The 14,809-nt window shown below is 50.2% G+C and overlaps 1 protein-coding gene and 1 long non-coding RNA gene across 3 annotated transcripts in view; one reads left to right on the top strand and one right to left on the bottom strand.

Annotated features, from left to right (window-relative positions):
• Positions 1-671: 671 nt before the first annotated feature.
• On the bottom strand, positions 672-5,682 carry LOC147349040 (uncharacterized). Its single transcript, XR_015150194.1, has 2 exons — positions 5,582-5,682; positions 672-1,711 (listed from the first exon to the last, which is right to left on the bottom strand). It is a non-coding gene; the product is annotated as an uncharacterized LOC147349040 (long non-coding RNA).
• A 2,385-nt stretch (positions 5,683-8,067) lies between these two features.
• Positions 8,068-14,809, top strand: part of BDKRB2 (bradykinin receptor B2) — a 43,295-nt gene continuing 36,553 nt past the window's right edge. The window contains exons 1-2 of one of the 2 annotated variants that reach the window (XM_086363055.1): positions 8,410-8,543; positions 9,263-9,342. The gene's annotated coding sequence lies outside the window, so the exon portion shown is untranslated. Of the gene's footprint in view, positions 8,544-9,262; positions 9,343-14,809 lie in introns of both variants that reach the window. The other variant, XM_086363054.1, reaches the window with a different exon arrangement.

The raw sequence follows: 14,809 nt of genomic DNA, 5'->3' as shown, positions 1-14,809 counted from the left end.
CCTGCCAGGAGGGGCCTGGCGGGAGCAAGGTGCTGGGTACTTGGGAGCCTGGCTGACTGTGCTTTACCTGAGGACGGCTGGGGCTCTCCAGCCAGGGCAGGGGTGGGGGCTGGGAGCTGCCAGGGGTTGCCTTAGGAAAACAGACTTGAAGGTGAACCAAGCAGGAATTACTCAACAGTGAAGGGCACCGGGCTGGAGGCCCCCGGGCAGAGGAATGTGGACCAGAACGTTGTGTTTTCAGTTTCTATCTCCCCGGGAGGCCAGAGCATCTGAGTTGGGGTGCATTCAGGATCTGAAGGCCTGAGCAGAGACGGATGGGGAGCAGAAAGCCTGGCTCGCGGGGGCCGTCCCCTGGGAGATGGAGGCTCCCACCCGCAGGCCACGGTGCAGTGGAGCCTGGATTCTGCTCCAACTCAGCCCCCCTCTCGCTGGGGGACCTTGGGCAGGCCACTCAACCTCTCTGCTTCGTTACAAGCCTCCGATGAGTAGCACACAAGAAGACCCCTCGGTGAACTGACAATACTCAAACCAAACAGACGAAGTGAAATGGATGCTGATGCCGATGTTGATCAAGGGTCAGCCCGTGAGTCGGGAGAAACTTGAGTTGTTACCGAATGCAAGTTCACGTGCCTGTCACACAGGGAGGCCAGACAAACCAAACTGTCAGAATCTGGAGCAGAGAAAGGTTTATTGCAGGCCTGAGTAAGGAGAACAAGTGACTCCTGCGCCCCCTCCAAACTCCATACACTCTGACGAGTTTCAGCAAAGAATCTGTTTCTCTAAGAGCAACAATGTACAGCTTTTTGTGCCTACTATAAAATTTTTTTTTTATTTTATGTTGGAGTCTAGTTGATTAACAATGTTGTGTTAGTTTCAGGTATACAGTAAAGTGATTCGGTTATACATATAGATGCAGCTATTCTTTTTCAAAGTATCTTCTGTATTAGGTTATTACAGAATACTGAGCCAAGTTCCCTGTGCTATCCAGGGCAAAGCATTTTTAAAGGCCAGGTGAGGGACGGGTGTCCCAGAGTCTGCGATCAGCTCACACACAATTCTCTGATTGGCTGATGGTGAGGTGACAGGGCAGTGTCAGAGGGTTAACCTGATCAGTCCTTAGGTGCCAGTAGATCTGGGGGGCGATGAGCTTGGGGTCATCCAGTAGTTAATTTCTTCCATTTGGTGGTGGTTTTAGCATCTGGAAAACTTGGGAAATATGCATCAGGTACTGGTATCCAGCTTGGAGAAGGCAATGGCACCCCACTCCAGTACTCTTTCTTGGAAAATCCCATGGACGGAGGAACCTGGTAAGCTGCAGTCCATGGGGTCGCTAAGAGTCGGACACGACTGAGCAACTTCCCTTTCACTTTTCACTTTCATGCATTGGAGATGGACATGGCAACCCCCTCCAGTGTTCTTGCCTGGAGAATCCCAGGGACGGGGGAGCCTGGTGGGCTGCCGTCTATGGGGTTGCACAGAGCAGACACGACTGAAGTGACTTAGCACTGGTATCCAGCTACTTCGAAGAGGAGCTACAGCAAAGGACACAGGGGCGGTATCTGCCCAGGAAGCCCCGTAGGGTCCTGCTTGGTTCTAGAATGCCCCCTGAGGCACAGTCCTTCCCCACCCCAGAAGCACCAGTGGACCAAGTGTGTGAACCTGTGAGTGAGGACCAGCAAGACGCAGCTGCTGCGAAACTGTCCGGTTCTTCCTGCAAAAGCCAAGCACAGAGTCACCACGGCGCCTGGCACCTCCTCTTCTGAGTACATACCCTAAAGATTGAACACAGGAACCCAAACGAATGCTCTATGTGAATGCTCATGGCAGCCTTATTCACAACAGACAAAAGGAAGAAACAATCCCCTAGTCCACCCAGGGGAGAAGGGGCAGATGGATGCGGTCCAGATGCCATGAAACATTGTTGAGCCACAAACAAGAGTGAAAGATTGACACGTGCTGCCAGGTGATTGAGTCTCAAAAACACGACACAGAGTGTAAGAAAGCATGGGAAAGTGTTAGTTGCTCAGTCGTGTCCGACTGTTTGCGACCCCATGGACTGTAGCCCGCCAGGCTCCTCTGTCCCTGGAATTCTCCAGGCATGAATACTGGAGAGGGTTGTCATTCCCTTCTCCAGGGGATCTTCCTGACCCTGGAATCAAACCCAGGTCTCCCGCATTGTAAGTGGATTCTTTATCATCTGAGCCACCAGGGAAGCCTAGAGTGTAAGAAGTCAGGCCCAAAAGACCATAAGTCATAGGATTCCATTTCTATTAAATATCCATAATAGGTAAATTCAAGGACACTGCTCCAGAATAAATCTTCTCTCTGAGCATCAGTCTCTTGATCAGGGGTGTGGGGTGGGAAGGGGAGAGGTGGGGTCTCAGCACAGTGCCAGCCCAGTGGGCACAATGCCAGCCCGGTGGGCACTAGGCCAGTTAATCAGACAGCGCGCTGCCAAGACGGGGGTGGAATGCACTCCTGGGTTCTTTGGGAGGCACGAGGACCCTGCAGGCAGAGCCAGCTGTCTGGGGACCATGGCTCAGCGCTTAGTCCCAGGAGCAGAGGGGCCAGGGGTGCTAGGAACCAGCCTGGACCCCTCACCCAAGGCTTTCCCAAACTCAGTGGCCCCAACGGCAGGAAGTGAGCAATCTCCTCTAGACCTAAGAGCAGCGTCAGCCCCAGGGCCAAGGACAGAGTAAGGAAGCAGCACTGCCACGCTGACTGGCAACCAAGACCCCCTCCCCAAACCAAACCCGGGGGGTTACAACCTGCCGGCCCAGCAGGACCAGACCCTGGTCCACCTCCCAGGACAGCAGGGAGGGAGGGAGACAGACAGACAGACAGAAAGACTGGCTTCCCTGCGCACGAGCTCCCTCTACCTCCTTCCCCACGTTCCTCCCAGTTCTCAGCCCTGAAGGTCTTTGCATCAGAAATAACAGGGATTTCACTCACTCCCTAAATCTGGGGAGGGGCGCGGGGAAGTCCAGTAGGACGAAAGTTGGGCGGAAAACTCCCATATTGAAAAGTGAAGTAAAAACAGACAAGTTTGTTTTCTGCTGTGTTTCCACTGTTCTGGAAAGAAAAAAAAATACATATGTGCATATAAATTATAGAATACAAATGGCGTCGTTTCGGTGATTTCACATATGAGCTAAAAGGATTGATATTTGCACTTCAAGCTGAGCAGTATAAAGGTGAATGGTAAAATGCATGCTAATAAACTAAATTTTTAGTTTTCTTTTATCCAGGAGGACAATAAACAGCTAGTAACTTATTGCTGGATGGTGGGCAGTTCAGAGCTGAAAAGTGACCACTGGCTGTACCTCTGCTTCCTGTAGCATTGTAGAGGCTCCTGGATATCAGGGGACAGAGGCAGGACATGTGGGGCTGGGGGTGGCTACACACTGCCTGGACACACTCTGCAGGGTCCGTTAGGCATGGGCATCAGTGCCCACCGGCCCACGTTACAGGCTCTGTGCATGTTTTGCTCTAAAGCAGAATGTGGGCTCACCCAGTTTTTCAGGACTGGTCTGCCTGGGGTGTGGGGCTTCCTCGGTGACTCAGTGGTAGAGAATACACCTGCCAATGCAGGAGCCGCAAGAGACATGGGTTCAACCCTTGGGTCAGGAAGACCCACTGGAGGAGGGCATGGCAACCCACTCCAGTATTTTTGCCTGAAGAATCCTGTGGACAGAGGAGCCTGGCAGGCTTCAGTCTATGGGTCCCAAAGAGTCAGACATGACTTAAGCGACTTAGCGCACAAGCATTCACTGCCTGGGATGTGCCGAGTGGCTGCCGAGAACAGGGGTTGCTTCTGGTCAAGACGGTAGAATTCTAGGCAAAAGCACAGCCCACTTCTGAAAGCAGATGGAAAAGGGCCTTACCGGGGATGGGACTGAGGACCTCAGCCTCAAACATAGACCTTTGTAGAGACTGTTCCACAACACTGAGTTAGAGGGGCAGACACATATAAACAAACATGTGTGTACATGTCATAGCCTGCTTTGTGCTGTTCTGTTCTATGGGGTCTTTTCTCCACCCCATAGAAAAGGTTAGATTTGGGGGCTTTTGCCCCAGAACTGATCTGTGTCTTCCTTCCATCAGCAGGAGCTCACAGTGGGCCAGCTATGCTCTAGATAACGAATAGTGATAAATAAGACAGGAGGCCCTGCCTTATGGGGTTCATGTCCAGGGACCACGGACAAAAACCGCAGAGCTGTGAAGGAAGACAGTCAGGCTGCTGAGCGCAGGCGGGGCGCTGTCCTCACCAGGCACATCAGGGAAAGGCCCTGTAAGCAGCCCCTAAGAGAAGAGTGGACGTTTCCCAAGGAAGGGCGCTCCAGACAGAGAGCACTGCAGGTATGTTTCAGCTGCCATCTGCCACACCCAGGAGCCTTAGGTGACTCCATGATGCTGAAGCTTAGGCTTGGACATGAGCTGGAGAGGCCTGGGGTGGGTTCTTACCAAGCCACAGAGGGGCCCTGGTTAAATGCAGAGACTTGTCCAGGTCACGCAGGAGGAACTTGGTCCCTACTCTGTTCACCCTGAAAACAGCTGCTGGCTGGAGCCAGAGTCCAGGCAGGGCTGAACCCCACTGTGACCCGAGCCAAGCAGATGAGTGCACAGGCGTGTAAGAAGTCAGGGGTGCCAGATTTCACAGGGAGGGTTTCATCAAGTTTTCTCAAAGCGAAAATGAAGTCCTGATTCAGATATAAATGAGTGTGGGTTCTGACTGAGTCCGTGAGAAGTTCATTTTCAAATGGTTCCCCACCCGAGCTCTGCCCCTGGGCAGGGGACTGGCCTCAGTGATAGGCTTGGCGCCACTTTTCACCTCTGTACCCCAATACTGAATTAATTCTCAGAGACAGACTTTTGAGTGAATTAAAGAAAAAAAGCAAAAGCTTTATTGCTTTGCCAGGCCAAGAGGGTCACAGCAGGCTAATACCTTCAAAACCATGTGTCCCCAACCCCTGGGGGCTTGTGAGGTGTTTTATAGTCAAGGGGCTGGACTGCTGACAAGGATGAGGGTGTGTGCAGGGTCCGCATTTCTTCAATCCAGAGACCATCTGGTAATGAAGGATGAGCTGTGACCGTCTCTGGAATGAAGAGGGCTTCATCAGGGGTTAACATCTTCCATTTGGTGGGGATTTTTGTTCTGCTGGAAAGGCTCAAAGATACATCATGTGTATCCCTTGAGGGGGCACCGGGACCCTGCCCCAAGGCTGCACTATTGTTGCTTGACTGCTCTTCCCTGGTCTCTTCATTCCCTGATTAGCATGCTTGAGCCTACCCTTTGGAACTCAGGGAAGGGGACACAGAAAGGCTTTTGTGCCCAAGAGCCCCACAGGGTCCTGCTCGGTTTCAGGCTCCTCCCAGGCACGGGAGTATCCATTCATTCACTTCTGCCTATGGCAGGTCTGATAACAAGTGGATGGATGGGAGGACGGGTGAATGGGTAGATACAAGTGTGGGTGAATGGAAGAAGGGGTGATTATTTTACAAGATTTAAGAATTCTTTTGCTAGGGAGAGACCATACAGTGACACTCAGATAGATGAAAAGCAGCATATTTTGTTACTTACAGCTCCAAAGGAGAGAAGGCTTCCAGGCAGGGCCGCACAGAGGTCGTACCAGGGATGAGGAAACAGCAGCTGCTGCTGTAAGAGAGCGTACGTAAGGCAAGCAGGATGCATTAAGCAGCTTTCTCAGGCTCCCTGTGGATTGGCTAATCTGAATAATTTTGCAAGTTCCGGGATATGGGGTTGTCTGTAGGTGTTTGGCCCCAATCTGATTAGGGCGGGCACAGAGTGGCCTGAAGCATGAGAGCCCGAGAAAACAAGCGACAGGAGTGTGATCCTAGCTGTTCAAGAAGAACTGCCCAGCTCCCAGCCAGGACTCCAAAACCGAGTCAAGATAGCATCCCCTTCCCCCTACCAACACATTGTGTTACTGTGGTGGACGGAGATTTCTACAGACAGACGGATGCCTGGTGGAGCTGCCTCAGTCAACAGTATTTACAGAAGCATTGGCACTGGATTCAGGTCTTTGGGGATTTTTCATCCTGTAGATGTAGAACCCTAGAATATGGGAGCTGGAAGGGACTTCACCAGGTCTCTGTCTGACATCCAGGGGTCTGAAGATGCTTTGGATCATCAAAGATCATTTCAATGATTTGATGAAAACTATAGATCCTCTCTCCCAGAAAAAGCACACAGCACTGTTCCGTATACCATGTTAGAGGGCGGGTAGACCCTGGGCAGCTCTGTCCACAGAGCCCTGCCCCCACCTGGAAGGTTAGAAGCCTCAGATTAAGGAGTTCCAGCAGGGAAGAACCAGTCACTGTGCAGAGGAGTCACTGAGACACCAGGTTGGGGAAGGGACCACAATCAAGCTTATGTGACCAGTTTATAGCCAAGCTATGTCTAAACCCCAGATCTCCCCTTAAACCTTTCCAGAAATTCGTTTCCCCATCTCTCTGATGACTGTTGTTGTTCAGTTGCTTAGTCATGTCCTACTTTTCGCGACCCCATGGACTGCAGCACGCCAGGCTCCCTGGTCCTTCACCAACTCCTGGAGTTTGCTCAACCTCATGTCCCTTGAGTCGGTAATGCCATCCAGCCATCTCGTCCTCGGTCAGTCCCTTCTCCTCCTGCCTTCAATCTTTCCCAGCTTCAGGGTCTTTCCCAATGCGTCACTCTTCACATCAGGTGGCTATCTTATGATCAAGTCGGATTCCACTGCTGGTTTGAAGAGTTGGTAGACAGAAGTTTCAAGCAAAGGGGAGACAGAAAGTGGAGTTCTGACCCTCCGTTTATCCCCCAGTCCCCCCAGGCCCGTGTTATCTTCTCTGTTTTAAAAGAAAGCCTTTAAGACTTTTTTTCAAAAACATTTGAAGGCCCATGTACTTTCCAGCTTCTAAGCTTCGGGAGTGTTAAGTGCTGTGGATTGTCAGTAAGTCTCCAGGGTGAAGCCAAAAAACATCTGAAGGCTCATGCACTTTCCAGCTTCTAGGCTTCAGGAGTGTTAAGTGCTGTGGATTGTCAGTAAGTCTCCAGGATGAAGCCAAGAAAGTCAATCAGTGTTAAAGTGGGAGGACACCATAGCCAGACAGCCCCCCAAAAATGGCTGAGTCTCAGGAGCACAAAAACCCTTAAGTGTCACTGGGAAACAGGACAGCTAAAGGTGTTCTATCTCTGAAGATGTTTCTGAGTTTCTACTGCCGTCATTCCTTTGGAAGCATGTGGGGTGTGTGTGTGTATGTGTGTGTGTTAGCTGCTTAGTTGTATCTGACTCTTTGTGACCCCATGGACAGTAGCCACCAGTTTCCTCTGTCCATGGGATTCTCCAGGCAAGAGTACTAAGATGGGTAGCCATTTCCTTCTCTAGGAGATCTTCCCGACTCAAGGATCGAACCAACGTCTCCTGCATTCCATGCTGCTGCTGCTAAGTTGCTTCAGTCGTGTCTGACTCTGTGCGACCCCATAGATGGCAGCCCACCAGGCTTCCCCATCCCTGGGATTCTCCAGGCAAGAACACTGGAGTAGGTTGCCATTGCCTTCTCCACCTGCATTCCATACATGGCATTAAAAAAAAAATCAGAACTCCCTTGCCTCCCTGGTCAAACTCTGCTTCTACCTTCTGTGTAAATGCCCACTGTTTATACCTAAACTCAGACACAAAACAACCACCTAGGGAAAACAGATCATGATTTGTTGCTATAAACATGCTATTTAGAAAAATGTGTTCACTTGTGGAGTCTGTCAGCTACCTACCTCAACATCAGAAAGAAGAAAGCTAGTATTTTAGGGGTCACCTGCTAGGTATCCGATTTTCACACCCATAGTTTCATTTAATTGAGAAAAGGAATGGGAAAGTGGTTAAGAACAGACTTTGAAGCCACACTGCCTGGGTTCCAGGGAGGATTAGCTGAGTGAATGCATTTATGTCTTTACAAAGCGCCTACCACAGTAAAAGTCATATACATGTCAGGACTGTTCCTAATCCTCACCACACCCCCTCTGAGTGGTGTCACCATCAGCTCCATTTCAGAGTTCAGAGAGGTTAAGTCACTTGCCCGGGGCTTTTCGCTGGGGAAACGGGGCTGAAAACCCGGGGCTGACTCGCAGCCCAGAACGTTTGCCAACCGGAGCCTCTCAAGGGCAGCCTGTCTACACAATAGAACACTCCGCGGACTAACTTGGAGGTCTTCCACGCGGCTCGCCCAGCTCCCCCGGCTCAGAAGCCAGGAGGAGCCCTGGGCAGCTGCAGCCACCCTGCCTGGCCTCTACAGGTCTGGGTTCTAGAAACTGTAGCCAGCCTGGCTAGGCAAGGCGCTGGGCAGAAGCCGGAGTGCTGGGCTAGCCTGGAGGTGGAGGGAGGAAGTGCCTGGAAGGGTGATGACATCACGACCCAGCCCTTGAAAGATGAGCTGTTCCCGCTGCCACTTCAGCTCTGCTCCGGAGGCTCCTGGGAGGACTGGGGACCTGGGGCAGCCTCGCTGGACCAGGGAGCCATGGAGGTGCCCTCGATTATGCTCCAGACAAGGTGGGTGCTGGGTGGGGGCTGGACGGGCAGACCTAGCACAGAGGGAGGTGGGCAGATGGGTGACACACCCGGGGGCTGATCCCCAGGCTGGGAGAGAAATTTTGTTCAGCTGCTGGGGAGCTTGGGAAAGTTCCTTTCCTTCCCTACAAGTAACAAGAAAGGTTCCCAGCAAGAGAAATTTTCTCGTTTTGTTCTCGGTGTGTCTTCTTTCGGAACTGAGGAGACAGGCAGGCAGGCGTGTGTTCGTGTGAGCAAGTTAGCGATCTGATTTTATAGGCTCCGGGTGGATTCTTGCACTAGAGCAGGGAGAAGCGAGCGAGGTGCGGTGGGAACGGTGTGGCGTTTAGACCCCAGAATCTGGCTTTGCACTCATGGCCCTGCCGCTCGTTGGCCCTGTGTGACCCTGGACAAGTTACTTAACCTCTCTGAGCCTCAGTTTCTCGTCTGTAACGTACCCTGCTCACCTATTTCCCAGGGTGTCTGGAGTTATTCAGAGCACAGATGGAAGGGGTTGTAAACTTCAGCTGATTTGCATTTGAGGTGGCTGTGATGATGATTCAGATAAGCTTCTCATCCCTCCTGTCTGGTCCTGGGTGGCTAGGATGGAGGGCTAAAACAGTACCTTGGTTCAGAGCATCAGCTCTGCATCCAGACCTAGTTGGCACCAAGTTCTGCTCTCATCCCGTGGGTAACATGTTTGCGTCCTTTTTTTTTTCTAGTTTCCTGGGCCAGAAAGCTGACCTGGCAGGGTGGTGGCCAAGAGAGAAATAGGCTGATGAAGTGAAGTGTCACGTAGGCAGTAGGTGCTCAATAAACCATAGCCGTTATCTGAACTGCCAAGGGCAGGTAGTTTTACCAGCCTGGGTCAGGGTGGGAGGTGGGCGTTGCTCTGCCCGGGGCAGATTAGAATGTGCCTTCCTGAGTTAGGCTCCCTGAGTCTCCTGCCAACCTCAGGAAGTGGGAGCTCCAGCCCAGGTATGAGCCGTGGGGAGGACCAACCCCGCCCCATATTCCTCCTCTCAGCAAGAGAAGGGCTTGGCTGGCTGCGGGTAGAGGGAGCAACCCCACAGGTTGCTGGAGTCCTTCTGTGTTCTGTGTCCTTCTGAACCCCGGCAGTAGTGGGGATATTCCACAACAGGAGACCCAAAAGCTTGAAGGACGCGTTTATTGTTTTTCTCCTGCTCAGAACAGGAGCCAAACAGGGGTTGGAGCCAGAAGTGGTTTTGAAAACATTGCAAACGCAGGCTCCGTGCTGGCCCCACAGCAGGAGGCACGGAGGCAGGACCACAGGGTCTCATCCCTGCTCTGCCCTGAACTCACAAAACCCCTGCAATCATGGGCTCTGGGATCCTCATGGAATAGATGAGGAAACTGAGCCTCTGAGTCAGGATGTAACCCAGCAAAGCCCTTCACTTAGGGTCTGGGAAGTCCTCAACCTCTTGGTGACTCAAGTCTATCACTTATAAGGAGGAGGAGGTTCCAATGATTGACTGATGGTGAGATATAAGGACTTGGGATTAGGCAGAAATGGGGAGATGCTGTCCCATGGCATCAAGCAGGGGAAACAGCTGTGCCACGTGGCCTCTGCTAACACAGTGATTCTGCCTGGATAAAAAGTTCAGAGGGGGTCCAAGGGTAAGACTAAGGGCTGTCCTTTTGACCTGTGCCACCTCAGGATCAGAGAGGGTGCACCCGGGGCACGGGAGGGGGGCTGCAGACCCAGCAGGGGATTCTGGTTTTCAAAATAAAAGCAGGGAGCGTGTCTGTCCCATGCACAGCCGCCTCACCTGCTTTTAAACCATGCCTAGCATAAAGCAGACGCCAGTCAGTATTTGCTGAATGACTAAATAGCGGATACATGAGTGAACGGATGGATGGATAAATGAATAAGTGAATACTGATCACTTAGCAAGCACTACAAGTATACGGCATGTTACTAAGTTAAAGAAGCCAATCTGAAAAAGCTCCTATTACATAACATCCTGGAAAAGGGAAAACTATGAAGACAGTGAAAAGATGAGTGTTTGCCAGAACTGGGGACAGGGAGGGATGAACACACAGAGCACAGAGGATTTTTATGGCAGCGAAACTACTCTGCATGAAATTATGGTGGTTTGGGTCTTCCCTGGCGATTCAGCGGTTAAAACTCCACGCCTCCGTTGCAGGACGCATGGGTTCCGTACCTGGCTGAGGCATTGATGCCCTCTATGCCACACAGCACACTATGATGGTGGATACATGTCATGATACATTTGTCCAAATCTATAGAATGTACAACAGCAAGAGAGAACCCTAATGTAACCCATAGACTGGGTGATACCACGTATCAGTGTAGGTTCAAGGATTGTGACGACACAGCACTTCGGGTGCAGGATGTTGATTTGTGCACATGTGGAGCGGGAGGTACAATATTTGGAAACTCTGTACTTTCTGCTCAGTTTTTCTGTGAACTTAAAACTGCTCTAAAAATAAAGTCTATTTAAAATTTTTTAAACACATACAGTGTTTTGAAGATTCAGAAGGCACTTAGGGTTTCCCGGGCCATGAGTCTAATGAACAGAACTTCTTAAGACTTGACACTAGGACTCAGGACATCACTTCTGATGCCCGCCCAGCCCAGGAGTCCCCTGAACTCCGAGTAACCGTCTTAGTGCACATGCTTCTGGGAACAGGAAGCTCACTACTTTTTAAGTCTGCCTGCTTCATCTTGGGAGGATTACAGTGTTAAAAAGTCCTTCCTTACTTAGACTGAAGCTAAATCCCTCTTCCACTGACCACTGGCCCACTTTCTATCTTTTGGAGTTGGACTGTATAAGTCTCATCCTATGGGTCCTCCCTGAGCGAAACATCTACAGCTCCTTAATCAAAACACACTTTTCAGAACAAACCCAAGGAGTAAGGTGTTCCTTTGACTCTGGGATCTCTAGGGTTCTGGAGGCTAGAAAAACATAAACCCCTTCTAGAAAAAAAAAAAAAATCATCACTGCACAAAGCAGGGTGGAACAAGCATGGTCTCTGGGTTCAAATTCTGACTGCTTCCTGCTGGAGAAGTTCTCTGAGCCTCAGTTTTCTCATCTGTACAATGGGGATAGTCACTCTTGCTTCTGAAGACCAAGGGGGGTTAGCTCAGAGGGTGTTGATGCAGTGCAAGTGGGGTTGGGGGACAGGCTCACTGCAGGTGCCCACCTAGCAGAGGGACAGCCTTTAGGACCACCAGGGTGTTGTCTGCCCTGCAGTGGAGTCATTGCAGCTTGAGGTTTCCCAGGAAACAGGCACCCCGCAATGCACACCTAAACTCCATATTCCTAGGCAGTGCGTCTGTGGGTGGCGACAGCTGGATCCCTGTCAGTCTTCCCTCGAGAGCTTAAAATTCGGGTTTCTACTCCACACACCCCAGCACCACTGGGCCCCCTCTGATCTCTGTGGCCAGTTGAACACCAGGGTGGGAGGGGGGTGGTCACAGAGATTTGGCTTCCAGACCCTGATCCAAACTTGCTAGCTGGCTGAGCCACCTCAGTGAGGCCACTTTGCTTCTCTGAGCCTCACGAAACCAGCAGCACCTGTGCTGGTCACCCATGGGGCGTTATAAACTGTGGCGTGCCGGGCATCGGGCAGCCCCGGAGCCTCAGGACACCCCATGGGGCGTTATAAACTGTGGCGTGCCGGGCATCGGGCAGCCCCGGAGCCTCAGTGACTGTTGCTGTGCTGATGTGTACCTGTAACATCGCATCTCCTCTTCTGTCCTTCGGGTCCCCAGGCGTCCACACTCCAGGGTGGTTGTGGCCTGACCGGGAAAGACCAGCTGTGGACCACACTGCCTTAGCAAAGGGCTTTCTGGGGAAGCAAACTCGAGGGGAACTTGGGCCCTGTCCCTGCCCCTGCCCCAGGCCCCAAAGCCACCAACCCCAGACCCGTCCTCTTAATCCCCATGGCTGAGATTCGGGGTCCCCAACCCTCTAACTGGGGTTCCATCGCTGTCCCTCCCATCTCATCTCAGGAACCAACAGACACACTGTCCCTGAGAACCCGGGGCCCCAGACAGCTCCCAGCCCAGCTCCCCTGCACTGGGATTCGGGGCTCAGGAAACACCATGCTGTGTCCTGCCTCCCCCACCCAGCTGGAAGCCCCTCCTGGGCAAAGCCTGACACGGCCCAGAGCACGGCACCCACTGGGAGTACCTGCACGGCAGGGGAGACACCCTGACTGCAGAGGGAGGCTTTCTGGGGTCTTTCAGAGCTTCTGAGATAGTGCCTTCCAGCCAAATTTGATGAAATTAATCCCATCAAATAATCCAAGAAAAGGAAAGATGTGTTACAGGGGAAAAGTAGTTGATCAGTTAAATGAGTTCAGTTCTCAGGTATGGCTAACAAACTGGTGGTAATATGATTGTGAAGCTTTGTAACTGTTTCGGCAGCTACATGATTAAAATATATATAAAAATTAGGAAATAATCTGGAACAAAAAATTTCTTTTGATTTCAACTACATCTGAAAATGGGAAAAGAAAAAGAAGGGAGAAAGAAAAGTGTGCTAAAGATTTTTAAAATTGAAGTGTTGTTGATTTTGGAGAAGGAAATGGCAACCCACTCCAGTATTCTTACCTGGGAAATCCCATAGACAGAGGAGCCTGACATGCTACAGTTTATGAGGTTGCAAAGAGTTGGATACAACTGAGTGGCTAAACCACAACCACCACCGTGGTTGATTTACACTAAATATTTTATCTTAGCTGGAAGAAGAGTTACCCTTCTACTATTAATGCTAACAGATGAACACAAGATTTAATATATTTGTTAAAAATTTAAAGATAATCATTAGAAGAACTGATGAGTGTATATATATATAATTTTATATTATATTTGTAATATATTATTATAAATTATGATAAGTTAATGATAATTATGTTACTTTGTACTCGACAGAGTTAACACATTCTAAGGAGTATTGATAGAAATTGACTATGTTCTAGGCCCTAAAGAAAAGTTTAATATAGCTCTCTTACAGGCTGCATTACTTGACAATATTGTGGAAATTAATATCAAATACAGAAATGAAGCACAACGAATCACTGTAAATTTTACAAAACACTCTTTCTCAGAACTCTTCTATCAGAGAGCATCAAAAGTGAAGTCATAGATCTTTGAGAAATCACCAGTTATAAGAACATGGTTAACCAAGTTTATGCTGCTGCTGCTGCTGCTAAGTCACTGCAGTCGTGTCCGACTCTGTGCAACCCCATAGACGGCCTCCTACCAGGCTCCCCCGTCCCCGGGATTCTCCAGGCAAGAATACTGGGGTGGGTTGACATTTCCTTCTCCAATGCATGAAAGTGAAAAGTAAAAGTGAAGTTGCTCAGTCGTGTCCGATTCTTTAGCGGCCTCGTGGACTGCAGCCTACCAGGCTCCTCCATCCATGGGATTTTCCAGGCAAGAGTACTGGAGTGGGGTGCCATTGCCTTCTCCGAATCAAATTCATGGGATGCAGCCAAAGCCATACTCAGGAAAATTCGTGTTAAAATAATAATTATTATAAAGATTATCATATTATTTTTATACATAAACAGTAAAAAGATCACAAGTCAATGAATAAAATGTTCAGTTCAAGTAGTTCAGTTCAGTTCAGTCACTCAGTCGTGTCTGACTCTTTGCGACCCCATGAATCGCAGCACGCCAGGCCTCCCTGTCCATCACCAACTCCCGGAGTTCACTCAAACTCACGTCCATTGAATTGGTGATGCCATCCAGCCATCTCATCCTCTGTCGTCCCCTTCTCCTCCTGCCCCCAATCCCTCCCAGCATCAGAGTCTTTTCCAATGAGTCAACTCTTTGCATGATGTGGCCAAAGTACTGGAGTTTCAGCTTTAGCATCATTTCTTCCAATGAACACCCAGGACTGATCTCCTTTAGGATGGACTGGTTGGATCTCCTTGCAGTCCAAGGGACTCTCAAGAGTCTTCTCCAACACCACAGTTCAAAAGCATCAATTCTTCTGTGCTCAGCTTTCTTCACAGTCCAACTCTCACATCCATACATGACCACTGAAAAAACCATAGCCTTGACTAGACGGACCTTTGTTGGCAAAGTAATGAAGTTAGATAGGCCCAAAAAAAGTAGAAGAAAGAAAAAGAAGTAGGAGAAAAACTAACGATGACAAAACAAGATGATCAATTAGAAAGGGGAAAACGTTAATATCAGTATCTCATCTAAGGGAAAACCAAAACCTGGCTCTTTGAAAATAAGTGAGGAGAAGGAAATACAGGAAGTGATT

Source organism: Bos grunniens, chromosome 21 (genome assembly GCF_055505025.1).
Source record: "Bos grunniens cultivar Pamir isolate PY7600 chromosome 21, Bosgru_T2T1.0, whole genome shotgun sequence".
In the NCBI taxonomy this organism is placed as follows: domain Eukaryota; kingdom Metazoa; phylum Chordata; class Mammalia; order Artiodactyla; family Bovidae; genus Bos; species Bos grunniens.
The sequence above is the reverse complement of the archived record's forward strand: the minus strand, read 5'-3'. Positions and strand labels throughout refer to the sequence as shown.